Source organism: Manis javanica, chromosome 16 (genome assembly GCF_040802235.1).
Source record: "Manis javanica isolate MJ-LG chromosome 16, MJ_LKY, whole genome shotgun sequence".
Taxonomy (NCBI): Eukaryota; Metazoa; Chordata; class Mammalia; order Pholidota; family Manidae; genus Manis; species Manis javanica.
This window is the reverse complement of record NC_133171.1, coordinates 9,600,926-9,613,338: the sequence shown is the minus strand read 5'-3', so window position 1 is coordinate 9,613,338 and position 12,413 is coordinate 9,600,926. Positions and strand designations below refer to the sequence as shown.

Genomic DNA, 12,413 nt, shown 5'->3' with positions numbered 1-12,413 from the left:
TGAAACTGTGGAGTGATAGGCCAATTACTAAAACAGACAGTGCTCATTTTTGGCAAAATAAATCTTTATGGAAGCACAGCTTAGTGATTATCTGCCAAGTACAAGTATTTTTTGAGGGTGATAGTTATAAATGGGAAGCTATAGAAAGTAAGATTAGTACTGAACAGCTTGGTACTTCGTAGTGTGTCCTTATCATAGAATCTTAATCTGAAGTGTTTTCTGCATGGTTTGTTAATAATTTATTTGAGATAAGTATTCTTATTTCTTATTAAGTGTTCTTATTTTCCTTCTCACTTCTGTGCTTTTAAATGTAAACTTACCTGTTCAGAGAACTTTGTCCATTTAACTTATTTCTTATTTTTAAAGTAAAATTTTCCCCAAGTGTTAAAACTCGTCATGCCAGAACAAAGTCCCTGCCCCCAAGTTTCAGCAGTCATAGAACTCCTGTTTACTGGGCACCTGCTATGGACCAGACACTTAAAAGCCCAAGGGGTGCAGCAGGGAACAAAGCTGATGAACTCTCTGCCCTCATGAACACAGGTAGACACAACAGGAGCAAGAAGTAATCCAACATCCGTGGATGTCTTGCTGCCCTTGTCTAGCCTGGATTAATACTTAGTCCATAGGCACACACCTGATCATCTGATCATCTACATTTTCAGCATTTTATTAAAAATAAAAAAAATAATAATAATAGGAGAAATGTGGGATCAACATATAAATCAAGTACAAAAATCAAATGAATATTCATATTTGACCTGATGGTTTATAGGTCATATTGCATGATCAAAACCAAAAGATTCTGTGATGACTGCCCTTGTACTGTTCACCATGTAAGAATTTATTCACTCTGTAAGAATTCGTTCACCATGTAAGAACTTGTTCGTTATGCTTCAGAAGATTGGAGACTGACGAGAATTAGGCTTGAGATGGATTAATGATTGTACATTGAGCATTGACCCCCCTATACTGAATTTTATTGTTGTTAACAACCATTTGATCAATAAATCAAAAAAAAAGACGTCCAACCTACTTGTCTTGCTAGTGGATTTCAGCCCCGGGCAAATTCACTATGGATTCAATATGACCAAAGAAATGACAGTAGAATGTTCTTGGGGTGAAAGGGTTATACCCAACTTTATTTCCATGGTGGCAGGTCAGTCACTAAAATCCCATTCACTCAGAGAGAGTCTGCATGCAGCAAGCCGGTCTCTGCTTCTGGGCCTCTCTGCCCACACAGCTGTCCTCGGGCCCTCTGTACTCGGTCCTGCCATCACTCCAACCTCTGCTCTGCTCTCCTGCAGCTGTGCCACCATGTTGCCCACAGCACTGGGCAGGGCTCTTTATATAGAGTCATTAACAATGTATTGCCCACATGTGTTTAGTGAGCTAGCCAACTAGGACCAGGTGAGAATCCTGGCCACAGGAACCTTCATTTTATCTACAGTACTTTGTAGGATTGTGTGGGCAAAAGGAATATTAGTAAAAAGGCCTTATAAATAGTGCATATAATGAGGGCTTTTTTTGTATTAAATTTTTTTTTCTTATTATACTTAAATTTATTAAAAAGAAGGATTCCTTATTACAGCTTAGTGCATATAATTTCCTGGATACAAAATAACTGATAGGATTGATTGATATTTTCTTATCACTATAAATATATATCAGGTGAGTAGATTAAATTGATGCACATATCAAGGTTGAAAATATTATAAAGCCTACCCACTTCTATTTTATTTTTTTAAATTCAATTTATTATCATTAATCTACAATTACGTGAAGAACATTATGGTTACTAAGACTCCCCCTTCACCAAGTCGCTCCCCACAAACCCCATTACAGTCACTGTCCATCAGCGTAGTAAGATGCTGTAGACTCACTACTTGTCTTCTCTGTGTTGCACATCCCTCCATATACAACCCCACATTATACATGCTAATTGTAAGGCCCCCTTTCTTTTTCCCTGCCCTTATCCCTCCCTTCCCACCCCTCCTGCCCAGTCCCTTTCCCTTTGGTAACCGTTAGTCCATTCTTGGGTTCTGTGATTCTGCTGCTGTTTTGTTCCTTCAGTTTTTCTTTGTTCTTATACTCCACATATGAGTGAAATCATTTGGTACTTGTCTTTCTCTGCCTGGCTTATTTCACTGAGCATAATACCCTCTAGCTCCATCCATGTTGTTTCAGATGGTAGGATTTGTTTTCTTCTTATGGCTGAATAATATTACATTCTGTATATGTACCACATCTTCTTTATCCATTCATCTATTGATGGAAGTAAAGCTTCCATTACTTGGCTATTGTAAATAATGCTGTGATAAACATAGGGGTGCATCTGTCTTTTTCAAACTGGGTTGCTGCATTCTTAGGGTAAATTCCTAGAAGTGGAATTCCTGGGTCAAATGATATTTCTATTTTGAGCTTTCTGAGGAACCTCCATACTGCTTCCCACAATGGTTGAACTAATTTGCATTCCCACCAGCAGTGTAGGAGGGTTCCTCTTTCTCCACAACCTCGGCAACATTTGTTGTTGTTTGTCTTTTGGATGGTGGCGATCCTTACTGGTGTGAGGTGATATCTCGTGGTTTTAATTTGCATTTCTCTGATGACAAGCGATGTGGAGCATCTTTTCATGTGTCTATTGGCCATCTGAATTTCTTCTTTGGAGAACTGCCTATTCAGCTCCTCTGTCCATTTTTTTATTGGATTTTTCACTTTTTGTTTGTTGAGGTGCATGAGCTCTTTATATATTTTGGATGTCAACCCTTTATCGGATCTGTAATTTAGGAATATATTCTCCCATACTGTAGGGTACCTTTTTGTTTTATTGATGGTGTCCTTTGCTGTACAGAAGCTTTTCAGCTTGATATAGTCCCATTTGTTCATTTTTGCTTTTGTTTCCCTTGCCCCGGGAGATATGTTCATGAAGAAGTTGCTCATGTTTATGTCCAAGAGATTTTTGCCTATGTTTTTTTCTAAGTGTTTTATGGTTTCATGACTTACATTCAAGTCTTTGATCCATTTCAAATTTACTTTTGTGTATGGGGTTAGACAGTGATCCAGTTTCATTCTCTTACATGTAGCTGTCCAGTTTTGCCAGCACCATCTGTTGAAGAGACTGTCATTTCCCCATTGTATGTCCATGGCTCCTTTATCATATATTAATTGACCATATATATTTGGGTTAATGTCTGGAGATTCTATTCTGTTCCACTGGTCTGTGGCTCTGTTCTTGTGCCAGTACCAAATTGTCTTGATTACTGTGGCTTTGTAGTAGAGCTTGAAGTTGGGGAGTGAGATACCCCTCACTTTATTCTTCCTTCTTAGGATTGCTTTGGCTATTCTGGGTCTTTGGTGTTTCCATATGAATTTTTTAACTATTTGCTCTAGTTCGTTGAAGAATGTTGTTGGTAATTTCATAGGGATTGCATCAAATCTGTATATTGCTTTGGGCAGGATGGCCATTTTGACGATATTAATTCTTCATAGCCAAGAGCCTGGGATGAGTTTCCATTTGTTAGTGTCCTCTCCTCTTTAATTTCTCTTAAGAGTGTCTTAATAGTTTTTAGGGTATAGGTCTTTCACTTCCTTGGTAAGGTTTATTCCTAAGTATTGTATTCTTTTTGATGCAATTGTGAATGGAATTATTTTCCTGATTACTCTTTTTATTAGATCATTGTTAGTGTATAGGAAAGCCACAGATTTCTGTGTGTTAATTTTGTATCCTGCAACTTTGCTGTTTCTGATATCAGTTCTAGTAGTTTTGAAGTGGAGTCTTTAGGGTTTTTTATGTACAGTAGCATGACATCTGCAAATAGTGACAGTTTGACTTCTTCTTTGCTGATCTGGATTCCTTGTATTTCTTTGTTTTGTCTAATTGCTGTGGCCAGGACCTCCAGTACTATGTTGAATAGCAGTGGGGAGAGTGGGCATCCCTGTCTTGTTCCCGATCTTAGAGGAAAAGCCTTCAGCTTTTCACTGTTCAGTATGATGTTGGCTGTGGGTTTATCATATATGGCCTTTATTATGTTGAGGTACCTGCCCTCTCTACCCATTTTGTTGAGAGTTTTTATCATGAATGGAGGTTGAATTTTGTGGAATGTTTTTTCAGCATCTGTGGAGATGATCGTATGGTTTTTGGCCTTCTTTTTGTTGATGTGGTGGATGATGTTGATGGATTTTCGAATGTTGTACTATCCTTGCATCCCTGGGATGAATCCCACTTGGTCAAGGTGTATAATCCTTTTGACATGTTTTTGAATCCTAATATTTTGTTGAGTATTTTTGCATCTATGTTCATCAGGGATATTGGTCTGTAATTATCTTTTTTGGTGGGGTTTTTGCCTGGTTTTCATATTAGGGTGATGTTGGCTTCATGAATGAGTTTGGGAGTATTCCCTCCTCTTCTATTTTTTGTAAAACTTTAAGGAGAATGGGTATTATATCTTCTCTGTATGTCTCATAAAATTCTGAGGTAAATCCATCTGGCCCGGGTTTTTTTTTCTTGGGGATACTTTTTGATTACTGCTTCAGTTTCTTTGCTCGTAATTGGTTTGTTTAGATTTTGTGTTTCTTCCTTGGTCAGTCTTGGAAGGTTGTGTTTTTCTAGGAAGTTGCCCATTTCTTCTAGGTTTTCCAGCTTGTTAGCATATAGGTTTTCATAGTAGTCTCTAATAATTCTTTGTATTTCTATGAGGTCTGTCGTGATGTTTCCTTTCTCATTTCTGATTCTGTTGATGTGTGTTGATTCTCTTTTTTTCTTAATAAGTCTGGCTAGAGGCTTATCTAATTTGTTTATTTTCTCAAAGAACCAGCTCCTGGTTTCATTGATTTTTTTCTATTGTTTTATTCTTCTCAATTCTGTTTATTTCTTCTCTAAACTTTATTATGTCCCTCCTTCTCCTGACTTTAGGCCCCATTTGTTCTTCTTTTTCCAATTTTGATAATTGTGACGTTAGACTATTCATTTGGGTTTGTTCTTCCTTCTTTAAATATGCCTGGAGTGCTGTATACTTTCCTCTTAAGACTGCTTTCGCTGTGTCCCACAGAAGTTGGGGCTTTGTGTTGTTGTCATTTGTTTCCATATATTGCTGGATCTCCATTTTAATTTGGTCATTGATCCATTGACTGTTTAGGAGCATGTTGTTAAGCCTCTGTGTTTTTGTGAGCCTTTTTGCTTTCTTTGTAGAATTTATTTCTAGTTTTATACCTTTGTGGTCTGAAAAGTTGGTTGGTAGAATTTCAATCTTTTTGAATTTACTGAGGCTCTTTTTGTGGCCTAGTATGTGGTCTATTCTGGAGACTGTTCCATGTGCACTTGAGAAGAATGTGTATCCTGTTGCTTTTTGGTGTAGAGTTCTATAGATGTCTATTAGGTCCATCTGTTCTATTGTGTTGTTCAGTGCCTCTGTGTCCTTACTTATTTTCTGTCTGGTGTATCTGTCCTTTGGAGTGAATGGTGTGTTCAAGTCTCCTAAAATGAATGCATTGCATTCTATTTCCTCCTTTAGTTCTGTTAGTATTTGTTTCACATATGCTGGTGCTCCTGTGTTGGGTGCATATATATTTAAAATGGTTACACCCTCTTGTTGGACTGAGCCCTTTATCATTATGTAATGTCCTTCTTTATCTCTTGACTTTCTTGGTTTTGAAGTCTATTTTTTCTGATACTAGTACTGCAACACCTGCTTTTTTCTCCTGGTAGTTTGCATTGAATATCTTTTTCCATCCCTTGACTTTTAGTCTGTGCATGTCTTTGGGTTTGAGGTGAGTCTCTTGTAAGCAGCATGTAGATGGGTCTTGCTTTTTTATTCATTCTAATACTCTGTGTCTTTTGATTGGTGCATTCAGTCCATTTATATTTAGGGTGATTATCGATAGGTATGTACTTATTGCCATTTCAGGCTTTAGATTCGTGGTTACCAAAGGTTCCAAGTTGCTTTCCTTACTATCTAAGAGTCTAACTTAACTCAATTAGTATGCTGTTACAAACACAATGTAAAGGTTCTTTTCTATTTCTCCTCCTTATTCTTCCTCCATTCTATATATATTTGGTATCAAATTCTGTACTTTTTGCTTATCCCTTGGTTGACTTTGGGGATAGTGAGTTTAATTCTGCATTTGCCTCGCAGTCAGCTGCTCCACCCTCCCTAACGTGGTTTTACTACCTCTGGTTACAGCTATCCAACCCTAGGAACACTTCCATCTATAGCAGTCCCTCCAAAATAGACTGCAGAGATTGTTTGTGGGAGGTAAACTCTCTCAGCTTTTGCTCATCTGGAAATTGTTTAATCCCTCCTTCAAATTTAAATGATAATCTTGCCAGATAAAGTAATCTTGGTTCCAGGCCCTTCTGCTTCATGGCATTAAATACATCATGCCACTCACTTCTGGCCTGTAAGGTTTCTGCTGAGAAGTCTGATGTTAGCCTGATGGGCTTTCCTTTGTATGTGATCTTATTTCTGCCTCTGGCTGCTTTTAACAGTCAGTCCTTATCCTTGATCTTTCCCATTTTAATTACTATGTGTCTTGGTGTTGTCTTCCTTGGGTCCCTTGTGTTGGGAGATCTGTGGACTATCTCCAGATGGCCTGAAAGACTATCTCCTTCCCCAGATTGGGGAAGTTTTGAGCAACTACCTCCTCAGAGACACTTTCTATCCCTTTCTCTGTCTCTTCTTCTTCTTCTGGTATCCCTGTAATGCAAATATTGTTCCGTAGGATTGGTCACACAGTTCTCTCAATATTCTTTCATTGTTATAGATCCTTTTTTCTCTCTGTGCCTCAGCTTCTTTGTATTCCTCTTCTCTAGTTTCTATTTCATTTATTGTCTCCTCCACCGTATCCAACCTGCTTTTAATACCCTCCATCATGCTCTTCAGTGATTGGATCTCCGACCTGAATTCATTCCTGAGTTCTTGGATATCTTTCCATACCTCCATTAGCATGTTGATGATTTTTATTTTGAACTCCCTTTCAGAAAGAGTCACAAGGTCCATATCATTTAAGTCTTTCTCGGGAGTTGTATTAATAATTTTACTCTGGACAAGGTTCCTTTGGTGTTTCATGTTTGTATATGGTGCCCTCTAGTGTCCAGAAGCTCTGTTCTGGAGCTGCTCAGCCCCTGAAGCAATGTCGGGGGTCACAGGGGAGCGTTACTGGTACCTGGGGGGAGGAAAGAGGTGTTCCTCGCCTCCGGCTGCTGTGCCTGTCTTCACTGCCTGAGCCAGTGGGCGGGTCACACAGGTATAAGTTTTTGTCCCAGAGCAGCTGGATATGGATCCCTGCTTTCCACAAGCGGCCATAGTCCCAGTTTCCCCAGGAGCTCTGCCTGTATTAACTTTCCAACCCGGTAATCATGCGAGTCTCATGAAAGCACCATGCAATGTAGGTTTGTGCTCCCAGAGCAGATCTCCCCAGAGCTAGGTATTCAGCAGGCCCAAGCCTTCCACTCCCTCCCTGCTCCGTTTCTCTTCCTCCTGCCGGTGAGCTGGGGTGGGGGAGGGGCTCGGGTCCCGTGGAGCCACAGCTCTGGTAGTTACCCCGTTCGCTGAGGTCTGCTGTTTTCTCCAGGTGTGTGCAGTCTGACGCTGTCCTCTTTCCTGTTGCTCTCTCAGGATTAGTTGCACCAATGAAATTTTCTAATTGTATCCAGTTCTAGGAGGAAGCCTCTGTCTCTCCTCTCATGCTGCCATCTTTAATCCCATCTGTATTAATTTATTGAATCTTCACAATAATGCTACAAACTAGGTGCCATTATTGAGATTTATTCAGCAGATATTTATTGAGCATCCATGTGCTGGACACTAGGGATATAATTGGGTCTTAAATAGACAAGTCTCTGCTTCCAGTCTAGTTGAGTACAGCTGAAAAGATGTAGTGTTAGCACTTCTCACAGTTGCTAGGTATCACATTTTACTAAAATTTCAGTTCTGTGACCTGAAAGTATCGATTTTAAAAATACTCATGGAGCTCTTATAAAAATTCTGTGGCGCTAAATTTGTTTTTCTATGAGAACATGGAATATAATAAATTTTGTTATGACATTTTAGATCAGGAAATGGAAATACGTCATTTGATCATTGAAAGCAGTCAGATTTTAGAAACCACACACTAGAATATACTAAGCAGATGAAACGCTGTCTGGTAAATGAGGTAAGTGATTTTCCATTTGGGAGAGTAAAGAAGGAGGGCTACAAATAATTGGGATATTAAAATTTTCAGGAGTTAAAATATTATTTGGAAAAATGAGTATTATTAGTCAATACAGAGTTCTTCATTGAACAAGTAGAAAATCCTACTGATTTAAAAAAAAACTAATAACTTTTGATTAACAGGGCAAAATAATAGGTATCAAGCGTTGTTGCAATGACTGGTTAAGATTGACTACTAGAGTCTGTGGGTAGTTAAGATTGACTGACTAGGATTTGTGATCTACTCTTATGGCCTTTAATGGTTTTGTGCAGCAAGCACCGTCCCTTCACTGACTCAAATAAAATCCTGACATTTCGTTTTGTGGCAGTAACTCTGTGAGTGACAATGACAACATTTACTTAAGATGGGGGGGCATAGTTTTACAGGGTGACTTGTTCACTTTCAAAGCCAGAGGACATCATATTTGTTGGAAAGTAATTTGGAACCACCACGTGTGAGCTCTATTGCTAATTTGTAACCTTGGGCAAGTCCTTCAACTTCTTAGTGACTTTAGTTTTCTCATCTGTAGAATGGATAGGCCAGGAGTGTGGGACTCAAATCAGGTGATTTGTGTTAAAGATTTAACCCAGTGCCTGGCACGTAGATCTGTGAAGTGATTGATTGTTATTAGCTGTTGTTACCGATACAGCTGAAGGTTTTTCTTAGAAGTGTGAGCACGTTGCCATATTGTGTTCCTGGACGGGTTTAGTTCTCCCTGTGGGTCAGGAGTAAGCCTTTGCATTGTCTTCATTGTGACAGGCAAGACTTACGGCATTTCATCCTGTCCTGTGGTCACAGGAAACTAAAGTCTGGGGGTTGTTTCTGGTTAAGGGGTCTTTGAGAAGGTAGGAACACAGAGATCATTTGCTTATATCCAACCCTCTACACCCAGGACCCAGTGGGATATAGTCACTCCTGTTTAACCCTCCATTGCCTTTATGGATGCTCTGGGCAGTCACTGGTGTTCACCCAAGGCTGAACAGTGTGTGTCTTGCCAATGGGATTCAGCCCCAGGCAAGTTCGCTATGGATTCAATGTGACCAAAGAAATTGACAGCAAAACGTTCTTTGGGGCGAAAGGATTTATTACCTGGCTTGTTCTCCCAGCATAGGTCAAGCACTAGCGTCTCAACTTCCCCACAGTGTGGCTCTGCATATTTTCAGGTTTTCTCAGCCTTGTTTTGGTAGACGCATGTAGCCATCATTCTTCATATTTAACCATGAAAGACTAACGGTCAGATATGGGAGATGATCTCATACCAGGGCAGAGGGTGCAGAAACTGCCAGCCAGCAACTGAAATGAGGTTAGATGTAAGCTGCAGTGATGATGATAGTAGTGAACACAGTGGGCTGTTTTATACCCTTTTCTAGAACATTCACCCTACTTTTGTTTACTTATTTTTATGTTGTAATGACCAGGCCAGTTACTTGTTGACAGCCTCACATTCTGGATTTATCTGATTGTTTCCTGATGATGTTTTGTAAGTTATTTTTCTACCCCTTGCTTGCGCTTCCTGCCAATTGGGAGTTTGGGTTAAATGCTGGCTACTCATCACCAGACCCCCGTGGCAGGCATCCCACCGGTGGATGCTGGGTTTGATGGCTTGGCTAGTGGTATCTCCCTTATGAAGGGTGCTTTTCCCTCTGCTCTTGGCAAATAACCTGGCACTGAGCAGAAATCCTGTGACCATTAATGTTTCAACATGTGGATGGGCCTTGCTGAATCTTTAGTGGGTGTTGCTCTATGGTGATTTTCTAATTCTGTCACATTTCTATATTTAGTAGGTAAAATTATTTTGTAAAGAGCTTTTTTGCTTATTAACTGGGGTGGACTACCATTCCTCCTAGAAAGGCAGGGCCTAATTCTTTTTCAAAGTTTAAATTTAGTGTAAAAGTTAGCTTCATTTATAAGTGAGGGTTTTAAATTTTTGAGTGTATCTTTGTGGGTTTTGACATTCACCTGGTGAGTCTAAGACAGTCATTCTTTTTGTTTGGATTGTCCAGTTTCTAGCCAGTGGGAGCTCTTTTGCAGATTCCTTTGTTCCTTTGACAATCTCTCATTAATCTCTGAGTTATTTCTCACATTTTGGCCCAGTAAGGTGGCCCAGGCTTACCTGTACTTATATAATCAGTGACAGTAATATTGTAGATAACCATTAGTACTGCTTCATGCTTTAAAAGTGCTGCCACATCCAGGCTCCATACGAGTCCTGAGGATGCATACTTTTCTTTTCCTCTGTGAAATGAGCACACCACAGCACAAAGAAGATAAAGGTGCTGTGACTTTTCCGGAGTTGGCTGTTAAGTGGCAGAGCCTGCATCTGAATCCAGAGGGCCCAGTCAGGGTCACTTGTGTAAATTCCCCACTCCATTGTGGTACCAGGGGTAGCTCTGCAGTGTCCCCGGAATCAGTTCTCGAATCAGCTTGACTACCTTCTTGCTTCAGGCCTGCCCATGTTGTTGCACTGACTCTCACTGCCCGCTTCCTGCCTTTCTCCTTGTGATACCCCATATTCCTGCCAGAGGGATTTTTCTTTCTTTCTTCCCTTTTTTTATTTAAAGGCAGATAGCTTACAGGATAAAGTCCAGCCTCTGGCGTGGCACTTCAAGATTTGTTCTCTGAGCCAGGCCCAGGCCTTGCTGTGCATAACACCTGCGGGTACAAACGGAGCAACTTGGGGTTCTCAGAACCCATTCGATGCTCACTCCTCTGCTTTGCATCTTTTGTTTCTCCCTGGAATCATCCTCCCAATTTTATTTTTGTAAAAACCCAGCACAGGTGAGCATCTCCTGGGAATGTGTTTTCTCAAATCTCAGTGCAGCGTATCCCTGTTCCCAGTGTGCCCCCTCCAGTGTCCTCTAGGTTGGAGCCTACTGTGTGCACTTGGCCTTGTGCAGCACCTGCTGGAGGGCAAAGTCCTACCCATCCCTGTAGCCCCGTTCTTCCAGCCAGCACATAAGATGTTAATTGTTAACCCCCAGCACCAGTTCTCAGCACATAAGACCCTAGATACACTTTTGAGCAGGTTAATTTCTGGTTCTCCTCACTGCAGTTGTCTCTTGGACTCAGTTAACCCAACCCAAGTGATTGCCGCCTCAAGGTTCATCTTCTTCAGGAAATTTTTCCTCTTTAAGCCACTTTTCCTAAAATGTCAGCATTCCCAGTACACATCATCTTATTTATATTTTATATGATTTGATACTTAGATATTTCCTTTGCCAAATCTCAGTTTTAACTTTTTTTTTCATTTTAGTCTTTGATACTCCTAAAAATAGGAAGTTGGTTTAATATTCATTTATCAACTGATTTTAAAAAAACAGTGATTTTTATAACAAGTGGTTAGTAATCATTGAAAAATTATAATTTTAGCCAAATATGATTCTTACCTTTCCCACCCTAGATAACCTATTTTCAGACATAGCCCATAATCTTGATGAGGTGATTCTGTCTTAATCATTTTGGGATGAGTGTTGAAGGTTTTGGAAGAAGGAGAGTCTATCAGTACTGTTGATCCCAAAATAGGTTTAAATACTGTAATAGGTTCTGCAAATCAACCTCATTTTCATTTATAGACTTTGGAATGCAGGTTGGTAAGAGTTGGCAATCAGCCTTATGTCAGTCTTTCTGGGTCTGTTGTTCACCATAAGGTGGGGAGGGCAGGTAGGTCAGTTTATATTTTTTATTCTGTTCATTAAACCTTCATATTATTTACAAAGCAACCTAAAATTTCCTCTTTCTTAGAGATAAAGTGTAGAATAGGTAAAAACTGACATGGCACCTCAGAATAAGGTTATCATTTATTGAATATATTTCTTACTAATTCCATATCTCTTAAATCCATCCTGTATTTTATAAAAATTCTGCCATGGGTAGACTTGTAGTTTCTAATCATATACATTAAGAAATGACAGTTTTTACTTGTATTTTATCTCTTAGTAACAGATTAAGTACATATCTCTGCCAAATAGAAATTCTATTTTGAGTGATCAAATTTAGGAAAATATGGTTATCTAATGAATATCCTATTTGATTGTACTAGAGGAAAACATGAGAATTTTCCTGAGACTGCTATAGTCCTCTGCTGCTGTTTAAAATGTAATTTCATTAGTGTAGTGATTATCACATTTTCCTTAGTTTGTTTTTCTAGATCAAAATTTTCTAAAGATATACTTTTATAAAAAGTAACCTTATATTTCACTGAAAAAAAAAATGACTGGTTTAAAAAC

General features: G+C 39.4%; 1 protein-coding gene across 6 annotated transcripts in view; it reads left to right on the top strand.

Annotated features, from left to right (window-relative positions):
• Window positions 1-12,413, top strand: part of CDYL (chromodomain Y like) — a 286,736-nt gene that overhangs the window by 122,880 nt on the left and 151,443 nt on the right. The gene's annotated exons all lie outside the window — the stretch shown is intronic.